The sequence below is a fragment of the Callithrix jacchus genome, chromosome 9 (genome assembly GCF_049354715.1).
Source record: "Callithrix jacchus isolate 240 chromosome 9, calJac240_pri, whole genome shotgun sequence".
Lineage (NCBI taxonomy): Eukaryota > Metazoa > Chordata > Mammalia > Primates > Cebidae > Callithrix > Callithrix jacchus.
In genome coordinates this window covers 128603352-128615459 of record NC_133510.1, presented here as the reverse complement: position 1 = coordinate 128615459, position 12108 = coordinate 128603352, and the positions used below count along the sequence as shown (strand labels likewise).

Here is a 12108-nt window from a genome sequence, read left to right as displayed (position 1 = left end):
CCACCACTGATTCCAGCCCTCTGCCTTCAAATTCCAGGCTATATCAGACTTTTAAAAAGACTCTTTTCCCTGGATCTGAGTCACTTCTTTCTGTATCGCACTAGGCTGCTCTGTCAGACCCCAGTAAGGTGGAAGGGACCTAAGGGCCTGGAGGGGCCAGCAGACACCTTCAAAGGGAGACCAACACAGGTTTAACACAAAACTGCTTCCAGAGCAAGACTCACCGTATTTGCATTTAGAAAGAAACCTGGTGAAATCTAAGCCCTTTTACGAGTTCATTAAGTTTTTCATCCTTCAACCTTTCTGCATATTTATCACAGAGGTACTAAGGCTTACTTATAATGCGTGTTTTACATTGTTTCTTTCAACTTGGAAATCTTTCGTTTGCATATTAATCATATAGAAACACTCCTTTGTTACAAAGAAATGTGCTTTTTCACTAATCTCGAAACACATCACTCTGTCTATCCCCCGTCCACCCTTGGTATAGACATGGACGCTAATAATATCAATCCAATCAATACTTGAAGGTTATTTGTTCTCTGCCAGACAGTGTTGCAAGCGCTTGACATAGATGAAATCATTTAATCCTACAACAGCCTTATCAGGTGGAGACAAAATTTTCCCTGTCTTAAAGTTGAAGAAACTAAGGCCAAGGAATTTAAAGTAACTTGTTCAAGCTCACATGGCTCTTAAGCGGTGATATCAAGAAGTACTTCCCTACCAGGAAAAAAAAAAAAGCACTCTGCATTTAATAAATGCCAACTAATACTGAACTTCAGCCTTGGGAGAACAGTAGGGAACAGAGGGGATTGTGGGAAACAAGAGAGCATGGCCCCTTCCACACTGAGCGCCAGTCAGCTCTAGGACTTGTGGCCATTCAAGGTTGACCTGAGTTTCCGGTTTCTCCAGAGATACCAGAAATATATATGTTTAGTCAGGTCTCCTGATATTTTTAATGTTGGCCTAAATTGAAAGAAAAAAAATACACTTATCAAAACAAATGAAAGAGGTTTATGGGCTACTGATTTGTTGCCTACATATTGGAGATTTAAACTGAACCAATGCTGAGCAGAAACAGTTCACAGGTTTAAACAGTTCAAGAAACCTGGTGCGCCCTTGGAAGCAAAGACTTCTTTGCTTTGCAACTGTTTAATTAAGGGGGAGATGTGAGGTACTACTTCATTTATTAACTGGAAAATAATCGTAGGCCCTAATGAGTCACTCAGCATCAAAATGCATCAAATTCGTCATCTGTTTTAGTCTTTGAAAATGATTAAATATCACTTTCTTTCCCTTTATGGCAAGACTCAAGTGACAACCAATCCATCAGCTTATCTGCCAATGTTTAACAACAGCATTTTGCATTCATTATTTCCTACTTAAATCATTCTTTTAAAAAGAGGAATAATTTAATTCTGCCTCTTGACAGTAGAGACATAAAATGGTGGAGTGTTTCTCTGACAAACAGCAATCCATGAGATCAAGCCAGAAGAACGCCAGTTCAAAACAAGAAATACGACAACTCACTTCCAGAAAAATCTCATTTCCGCATCCTGATGCTAAAACCTGGCAGAGACACAACAAGAAAAGAAAACTTCAGGCAAATGTCCTTGACGAAAGGATTCTTGCAAAAATCCTCAACAAAATACTTGTAAACTGAATCCAGCAGCACATCAAAAAGCTAATCCAACCGTGATCAAGTACGCTGCAACCCCAGGATGCAAGGTTGGTTCAGCATACCAATAAATGTGATTCATCACATAAATAAAACTAAAGACAAAAAGCACGTGATTGAGCCGGGCGCGGTGGTTCAAGCTTGTAATCCCAGCACTTTGGGAGGCAAAGGCGGGTGGATCACGAGGTCAAGAGATCAAGACCATCCTGGTCAACATGGTGAAACCCCCTCTCTACTAAAAATACAAAAAAATTAGCTGGGCATGGTGGCGTGTGCCTGTAATCCCACCTACTCAGGAGGCCAAGGCAGGAGAATTGCCTGAACCCAGGAGGCGGAGGTTGCGGTGAGCCGAGATCGCGCCATTGCACTCCAGCCTGGGTAACAAGAACGAAACTCCGTCTCAAAAAAAAAAAAAGCACGTGATTATCTCAATAGATGCAGAAGAGGCTTTCAATAAAATTCAACACCCATGCATGTTCAAAACTGTCAATAAACTAGGTATTGAAGGAACATACCTCGAAATAGTAAGAGCCATCTATGACAAACCCGTAGCCAACATCATACTGAATGGGGAAAAGCTGGAAGCACTCCCCTTTTTAAACTGGCACAAGACAAGGATGCCCTCTCTCACCACTCCTGGTCAACACAGAATTGGAAGTCTGGGCAGAGCAATCAGGGAAGAGAAAAACATAAAGGGCATTCAAACAGGAAGAGAGGAAGTCAAACTATCCCTGTTTGCAGATGACATGATTCTGTATCTAGAAAAGTCCATAGTCTCATCCCAAAAGCTCCTTCGGCTGATAAACAACTTTAGCGAAGTCTCAGGATACAAAATCAATGTGCAAAAATCACAAGCATTCCTACACACCAACAACAGCCAAGCTGAGAGCCAAATCAGGAGCACAATCCCATTCACAATTGCCACAGAAAGAATAAAACACCTAAGAATACAGCTAATTAGGAGACGAAAGAGCTCTACAATGAGAATTACAAAACACTGCTCAAGGAAATCAGAGCTGATACAAACAAATGGAAAAACATTCCATGCTCATGGATAAGAAGAACCAGTATCATTAAAATGACCATCTTGCCCAAAGCAATTTACAGATTAAATGCTATTTCTATCAAACCACCAATGACATTCCTCACAGAACTGGAAAAACTATTTTGAAATTAATATAAAACCAAAAAAGAGCATGAGCAGCCAAGACAATCCAAAGCAAAAAGAACAAAGCGGTAGATATCACATTACCTGACTTCAAACTATATACTACAGGACTACAGTAACCAATTATCTAATTATTTATATTTCATGTGTAAGAATAGACACTAAGATCTATAAAAGCAAAAAAAAAAAAAAGAAAGAAAGAAAAAAATTTTTGAGACAGAGTCTTGCACTGTTTCCAGGCTGGAGTGCAGTGGCATAATCTCGGCTTACCGCAACCTCCACCTCCCGGGTTCATGCGATTCCCCTGCCTCAGCTTCCTGAGTAACTGGGACTACAGGTGCATGTCACTATGCCCAGCTAAAATTCTGTATTTTAGTAGAGACAGCTTTCACTATGTTGGCCAGGATGGTGTCGATCTCCTGACCTCATGATCCACTCACTTTGGCCTCCCAAAGTGCTGGGATTATAGGCGTGAGCCACTGCACCCTTCTAAGAACAAAAACTTTAAATAATGTTCATGAACAGAAGAGTAAGAAAATAAATTATGGAATGTCTCTATTGTGGAATATTATACAGCGAAGGGATAAAAGAACTGGAACTACATGTGTCAATAGGGATTAACATAGAAAACGTTACATTCAACAAAATAGGCAAATTGCAGAATGATTCTTTTGGCATAATGCCATTCATATAAAGTTTGAAAATCTACCAAAAAAACGCTGTCTGTGTAAAGGTACCTCTGTAGTAAAATTATATAAACATTCACAAGATTGATAAACACATAAATCAGTATAATGGTTAACCTTAAGGAAGGAGGAAGGAGAGTGCAATAGAGAGAGTTACATTTGTCTGCTTGTTGCTTTTTGGTCCAGCTCTGCAGCGTACCTGGGGGAATACTGAACTGTGATACAGCTGTGTGGTAGACAGACTGAAGTGTGCTGCAATATCCTCTACAGTTTTAAGTATGCTTGAAATAGCTCAGACGTTTTTTAAAGAAAAGAAAAGAAAAACAACTTGTCCCTTTAAAGAAGATAAAACAATTAGCTTATTTGCTGACCTGGCAACACCGTGCCCCTGAATGTATAGCACAGCAGATCATGGGCACCAGGTTATTCTTGAGTTTTGCTTTGCTTCTTAGAAGTGGGTGCTTTTGCTTTGCTTCCTTGGTCTTTAAGTGTGGCACATATACACCATGGAATATTATGCAGCAATCAGAAATGATGAGTTCGTGTTGTTTGTAGGGACATGGATGAATCTGGAGAACATCGTTCTCAGCAAACTGACACAAGAACAGAAAATGAAATACCGCATATTCTCACTCATAGGCGGGTGATGAAAAATGAGAACACATGGACACAGGGAAGGGAGTACTACATACTGGGGTCTATTGGGGGGAATAGGGGAGGGACAGTGGGGCGGGGGGAGCTGGGGAGGGATAGCCTGGGGAGAAATGCCAAATGTGGGTGAAGGGGAGGAAGGCAGTAAAACACACTGCCATATGTGTACCTATGCAACTATCTTGCATGTTCTATACATGTACCCCAAAACCTAAAATGCAATAAAAAAAAAGAGTTACACCCCTCTGAAATTAAATGTGGACCTGCTGCCAATCTCCAAAAATCTTGTTAGTATCCTTCCTTATAGTTACTGCCCAGATGGACACATCAGCTCTGACGGTATTAGATACTACCTTTGAATTCTTAAAAATATGTTTAATTCTTGGAAAGTCTCAATAAAGGGAGAAGAATGCAGTTGATTCTTGTAGTTTAGTTTGAAAGACTACATGGAATGTTTAAAACTACATTAGAAATAGCCTCTGAATATCCCTGAAAGAGGCCATAAAGCACATTACAGGAGACTTTTACAGAGAAAATCTTCTCCCCCTTTTTGTTGTTTTCTTTTTTATTGTGGTAAAATAAATAGAACACAAAATTTACCATTGTAAAACAAGCAAGTCACCGTTCACAATGCTGCTCAGTCATCACCACCTACCTCCAGATCGTTTTCATCACTCCAGGAGGAGAGCCACACCCACGAAGCAGCCACTCCCCCTTAGCCCCACTCCCAGCACCCTGGCAACCCTGCTCTGCTGTCTGTGTCTATGGATTTGCTCGTTCTGGACATTTCGTATAAATGGAATCACGCACCGTGTGGCCCTTCATGTCTGGCTTCTCACTCAGCATCATGTTTTCAAGGTTCTTCCATGTGGCACCCTGTGCTGCCACTTCATTCCTTTTCATGGCGGAAAACATCCCAGCATATGGAAAGACTACATTTCTCTTTATCCATACAATGAGGTGGAGAAATGGAAACCCTCTTACATCGCTGGTACGAATGTAAAATGGTGCAGCCACTGTGAAAAACAATTTGGCAGTTCCTCAATAAATTAAACACAGAATTACCATATGAACCAGCAATTCCACTCCTAGGCATCTACCCAAAAGAACTGAAAACAGGTGTTCAAACAAAAACTTATACAAGATTGTTTATAGCAGCGCTATTCACAATAACCACAAAGCAAAAACAACCCAAATGTCCATGCCTTTGGTTTAGAGCAGCGGCCCTGTGTTAAAGTCATGTTACATTAAGATTTCAGATCTGCCAGCATCAGAATCATAGTCAGCGCCTGGGAATGTTCACACCATCAGCAGGCCAGGGAAAGTGGATCCTAACCTGTAAGGAGCAGGGTCACTCTGCCCCAATCCCACACTCCCTCCCAGGCAGCCCCTCCTGAGTGGATGCTGGGTGCAAAGACATATTGAATTTAAGGTGTTAGCTGAGTCTCTCTCTTTTGTAGAAGCTCATAGACAAATCCTATCAGCTAAACAAGGATGTGGTATGACCCTTGAAAATCGCATCCACCAGAATTATAGACCTGAACACACCTGAGCCTGGGCTTGAGGGTCAAAAGCCACGTGGCACCTAGAGAGAGTGCAGGTAGCAGAAGGGACTCGCGTGTTTTGGGAAGGTGCTTCTGAGACTTGGAGAAGATGTACCGGAACCACACCAGCCACTTGACTGTAAGTAGTTCAGCCACAGGTCTATGTTCCGGGGAGGCAGACAAAAAGAAAGACGACGGCAAGTGGATTCGCCTCCTGGGGCTGCCATGACAAAGTACCACCAATTGAGTGGCTTAAACCACAGAAATTTTTGCCCTTGAAGTTCTGGAGCCTGGAAGTCCAAGATGAAGGTGTTAGCAAAGCCTCCCCTTCTGAGAGCTGTGAGGGAGAACCTGTCCTGTGCCCCTCCCTTCACTTCTGGTGGTTGCTGGCAATCTTGGCTGTTCCTTGATTTCCAGGTACATCACTCTGATCTCTGCCTTCTTCACACAATGTTCTGCCTGTGTGCATGTCTGTGTCCAAATGGCCCCCTCTTTTAAAAGACACCGGTCATCTTGGATTAGGTCCCACTCCACTCCAGTGTAACCCCATCTTAAATAATTACAACTCCGATGAGCCTATTTCGAACTAGGGCTGTGTGTGTGGTACAGGGGAAGAGGCATGATTCCATCACAGGAAGAGAGCGTGGCAAACAGTGAGACTGGGATGGACTGAGCAGCTGGCATGCTGGGCTTGTAGCTTCCACACTCATTCCCTTGGGCATCCCAAGACACCTGTGGTGCAGCCATTAGGACCCTAATTTTAACAATGAGCTTCATACAGTGTGCTCCTGCTCACACAGTAAGAGGCACCACTGAGGATGCAGCTCAGGCAGTCGGGTTCCAGGGACTAAACTCTTTCTACTTTCCACTGGAACATGACCGTGCACAGGGACAGGGTGGAAAGAGGGAAAGACCACGGCGCACAACAGATGCCTTGCCTCGGAACAGAAGGAAGGAAAGGATGTCTTCAAAGCTCATGGGAGACTGTTATTAGGGAAGTGAGGGCAGGTTGGAGAGGCAGAGATCAGCACAGGGACCCTCTGACTCTACCGCCCATCTGCTCTAACCCCACAGACCTCCCTGCTGCCCTGGTTATGACACGTGCCCTCCATTCAGCTCTTCCTGCCCCAAGGGGTCCACTTGTCCATCCCTCTCCCTCCCATCTCTCAGACCTCCAGTCCAGCCACCTCTTCATAGTGAGCTCAGTCCTGAGTTCCTGCTCCAAAATCAAGGATTGCCCTATACCAGCATTCTCCATTCTTACTGCCTGCTTTATTTTCTCCCTAAGACTTTTTTCCATCTAATAGTGAATCTTTATTCTTGTCTATTTCCTCCGCTAGAATACAAACTTCATGCAGGAGAGACATTGACTGTTTTGTTCAGCGTGGGAAATTCAGCACCTACACTAGCGCCTGGCTCTTGGGAGGGCTCCATAATACACGCTGAATGAATAAATGTTTCTAAGCAGTCCTGGATGCTGGGGCTTGTATGTCCTTGCTTGGCCACCAGGGAGGACATGTCTAACGCCTGCCCCTGCCGAAAACCTGGGGACCATCTCAGCCTCAGGTGGGTAGGGCTGAGCACTGCACCCCTTTCAAACCCCAGTCTCCAGTCTCTCTTTAATAATGGTCCCCGCGACAGAAATTCTGGGCCCTTAGTGGCAAGTGATCACAGCTCTCGCCTGCCTTCTTTGGACATCAAAGGGTCAAAGGTCTGCCTTGCTTCTTCATACAGACATAATTCAGAAGAGCAACTGGGGTTTTCCAGCCAGGGGTGTGAGATGGGGGCTTCACAGCCACACATTTCAGCTCTCAGTTTCATTTTGGAAGGATTGCCTTGAGCAAGACTTGCCAGGGAACGAGAGACAGTGGTCACAATCTTCTCCTCCCCCTGCTCCCCTTAAGAAGAGACAATCTCTACAGAGCAGACATGCGGAGGGTGAGGGGACACCTGAGCCCCTATGAAGGGGATTTTCCTGAGGGTTTCCCAAAAGCTTAGTAAGAAAGAGTCCAGGCTGGTTCGAGAAGCCCAGACTTCTCTCCTTGTGCTCTCTGAGTTTTACATGGAAGAGAAGTTTCAGTGTGATGAGGAGCTCTTCGCTCCTGACCCTGCTGCCTCAGACCAGTGTGTGCAAGAAACACAGACCACTTCAGGAGTTTACAATAAAAGGCATTCTGTGCAGGAAATTGGTCACCCAAGCAAAGGGAAATCTCGGAATGCAGATAGGATGCTGAAAAAAAAAACGCTGAGATTAGAACAGCAGGAAGTCATGCCCGTTCTAGGCTGAAACGGCAAAGGAGAACTGGCAGTGGCCAGAGCCTGGGGACACCGCAATGGAACCTGACATCTAGCCACAGCCAGCTCCTCCTGCAGGGGCTGGAATCAGGAGTTGTGCGGAGCCACTGCCCGGGCAGCCACTGAGGCTGCGATGGGGAGGGATGCCCTGGCTTCCCCCACCCTCCCGCCCTCCAATCTCCTTCCAGGGCCTCCCAAGGGCCAAACCCAGATGGAAGCCAGCTGACCCCAGACAGGCCCAGGACACACACATTACAGATAGTGATTAGGCAGAATGGTGGCCCCATAAGATAGCCACACCCTAATCCCCAGAACCTGTGAACACAGGGCCTTGCATGGTCAAAAGGACTTTGTGGATGTGGTTAGATTAGGGCTCCCAGGGTGGGGAGATTAGCGGGTAAGCCTGATGTGACCACGCTGGTACTTACTAGAGGGGGACAGACATGTCAGAGTCAGAGAAGGGGATGTAACCGTGGCAGCAGAGGTCAGAGTGACACAGGGCCACCCACCAAGGAATGTGGGCAGCCTCTAGAAGCAGGAAGAGGTGAGAAAACAGACCCTCCAGAGAGCTTTCAGGAGGTTGGCCGCTCTGCAATGCCTAGACTTACGCCAGCGAAATTCACGTTAGACTTCTGACTTTCAGAATGAGAAAGAATAAATTCATCTCCTTTGAAACCACAAAGTTTTTTATAATCTGTTATGTCAGCAATAGGGAGCTAAGACACCCACAAATAGTATCTCATGTGTAATATTCAGTATCTCATATGTAACATTCAATTTGGAGAGCCCCCTTCCGAAGCAAAATAACCATAGGAAAGGAAAAGAGATAATGACATGGCGTTATGTCATGGACTTTAAGAAAAAGGCTTCAGCGCAGGCAGAAGATAGAAAATACATCATTGTCTAGCCTCAGGGTATCGTTCTAAGGAGGGCAGCCAGCTGAGACTCATGGCACAGAAATCCGAGATGAGCCGGAGAGTGTTTGAAAGAGAGATGAGCAGAGGGTCATTGCAGAAAAAAAGCCATCTGGAGTTCAAGTCGGGGGACACCTCGTTCCTACAGGCTTCCAGCCCTGCCCTGATGACCTCGCTATTCCGCTGCAAATGCCTTTACAAGCATCTGGGGAAGCTTCACTCATTGCAGTCCTTTAAAACCAATGAAGGAAGTGCTGATTTCTGTGGCCAGGTCGAAATCCTATGAACCTGCAGTTATGAAAAACATTTCAACTTAAGCACACTCCAAGGACGCTCGCTGTGGGGGCTGACTCAGAAGTTACCGGCAGGACTCGCTGTGCACGGGGTGTGGCACGCGGCGTTCTCAGAAGACACAAAGTGCCTGCTCCGACACTTGCTTATAAGACGCAAGTGCTTAAGGAAAGGCCTCCTTCTCGTTCCCACTTTTCTTGGCCAAACTGACATTTCACTCGGAAGTGCTTTTGTCCACTGCTTGTAGAACAAAGGAGTGAAGTATGAAGTGTGTTTGTGGAACCAGGAACACTCTTGGGAAGAGAAGACATTCTTACACAGAAGAGGAATCTGAGTACAGTCAGTGTCGAGAGTGTGCACCAAGCATCGCACCAACAGGTACCAGATGCTGATTCCACCATGGCCCACCCAGCCAAGGGGCGTGCAGTGGGCCAGCGGCTGACACCAGTGCTTGTCAGTTTTCATGCTTTTTAATGCACTGCTTGTTAAGTAAGCAAGGCGATATATTAGAAATGAAATTCCAGAAATGCTCTCAACCAGCAAAAGTAATGCTCATAAACAATGGGCCCTATCTTGTGGCTAGGCATCAAGCCTCCGGCATCGGAGGCCACATTCTACCTCTCCCATTCTCTCTCTCTCTCTCTATCTCTTTCTTTCTCTCTCTCTCTCTCTCTCTCTCTCTCTCTCCCTCCGTCTCCCTCTCTCTCCCCCGTGTGTGTGTGTGTGTGTGTGTGTGTGTATTCTGTGTGTATTCAAGGAATTTTCTCAGCCCATTCACTGTTGTCTTTCAACAAAAGAATGCTTCCTCCAGGTTCCAATTTCCCAAGCTTCTGTGATTACAGTGGTTATGTTCCAGTTCAAATAAAACCACACATGTGTCTGAGAGCTGTAACCAGCCTGGCTGACCATGGAGACCCGGCTAAGCATGGAGACCCAGCTGACTGTGAAGACCTGGCTGATTGTGGAGATCCGGCTGAGCGTGGAGACCTGGCTGACTGTGGAGTCCCGGCTGACCGTGGAGACCTGGCTGACCGTGGAGACCCGGCTGACCGTGGAGACCTGGCTGACCGTGGAGTCCCGGCTGACCGTGGAGACCCGGCTGACCGTGGAGACCCGGCTGACCGTGGAGTCCCGGCTGACCGTGGAGATCTGGCTGACCGTGGAGATCCGGCTGACCGTGGAGACCCGGCTGACCGTGGAGATCCGGCTGACCGTGGAGATCCGGCTGACCGTGGAGATCTGGCTGACCATGGAGACCCGGCTGACCGTGGAGATCTGGCTGACCGTGGAGATCTGGCTGACCGTGGAGATCTGGCTGACCGTGGAGACCCGGCTGACCGTGGAGATCTGGCTGACCGTGGAGATCTGGCTGACCATGGAGATCTGGCTGACCATGGAGTCCCGGCTGACCGTGGAGACCTGGCTGACCATGGAGACCCAGCTGACCGTGGAGACCCGGCTGACTGTGGAGTCCCGGCTGACCGTGGAGATCTGGCTGACCATGGAGATCTGGCTGACCATGGAGATCTGGCTGACCGTGGAGATCTGGCCAAGTTGCTTTTGCTTATAGGATTTAGAAATGTCATTCCCCAAACAGCTTATACAAAAATCAAGCCCCCATCACACCCCACTAACACCCAGGCAGCATGAGGGCAGAGTAACCACGATCCATGTCCCAGGGTCAGAACTGGAAGTACAGCACTTTGGGAGTACAGGTAAAAGAGCATTTGAAAACATGGCCCCAATTTCACACATGGCAAAAGCGAAACCCAGAGGAAACAGGCAGGCATGGCAGTGAAGTCACCAGAGGTATCCAGAGCAGAACCCAGGTCTCAGAGTCCCCAGACTGCAAGCCCTAAGAATCCTATGACCAATGGCTGTCCACTCACCACAAGCCTTCTGCATTGCAGGTTGTATCTCAAGCCAACCACCATGTTGTCCCTCCTCGCCATTCACTGACCCCCCTGTCTACTCACTGCGATCCCCACCACACACCTGGGAACATCAACGACAGGGCAGATGGCTGCCACCACGGCTAAAGCCCCAAAGCCACCACCCTGGAAGGCTGGCATAGCCTCCTCCCAGCCCTGGGTTTTTCTGCCCATAGCGGTAAAGTCAGGGGGAAGAAAAGTGGCCGTGCGCCGTGGAAGACCTGGCTGATTTATACTGAGGACATCTACACAAAGCAGTCTAGTCCTAAGCACGTCACTCAGTACAATTTCTCAGTCCTTATCCCAGGCATCCTCCCAGCACTCTCACCTCTGCCCATGCTCAAAGCCTTCCATAAATCCTTCCCAGGGGGCTGGTATCTTTCCACCAAAATAGAGTTAGCCAGACCATTTGCTTCTCTGCCTGTTCACCATTATTCGCCTACATGCAGCTTTTCTCATCATGCCATCATTAACATGAAGGGGACCCCCCATTACCCAGGCAACAAGCAGAAAGACAAGTTCCATTTCAATTACAGCCCCTGGATGATGGCAACAGCCCCCACCTAGGCTCACAGGCTCCACCCTTGCTCCTCCAAGCAGATCTTTCAAAAAATGTTAAGTAGATTACATCTCTTCCCCTAAAGCCCTGCAGTAGCTGCTCATCCCATGCAGAATAAAATCCAAAGTCTTTTCAGAGCCTATGAAGTCCTATATAATGCAGCCCTTGGCCACTTTGCTGACCTGGTCCCCGTACCCCTCACTCATTCCATGCCAGCTCAAAACCTGACCACATGGGGGCCAGCCGCCTCAGGGGCTCTGAGGAGACTCTCCTCCCACATCTCTCCACAGCTCCTCCCCACACTCCCTTCAGGGCTCTGCTCATCCAAGAGGCCCTCCCTGACCACCCTGTCTGAAGTAGAACCTCCCAGTCCCTCTGTCCATTTACCTGC

At 46.9% G+C, this 12108-nt stretch overlaps 1 protein-coding gene across 4 annotated transcripts in view; it reads right to left on the bottom strand.

Annotated features, from left to right (window-relative positions):
• TMEM132B (transmembrane protein 132B) overlaps positions 1-12108 on the bottom strand; it is a 520042-nt gene that overhangs the window by 233798 nt on the left and 274136 nt on the right. The gene's annotated exons all lie outside the window — the stretch shown is intronic.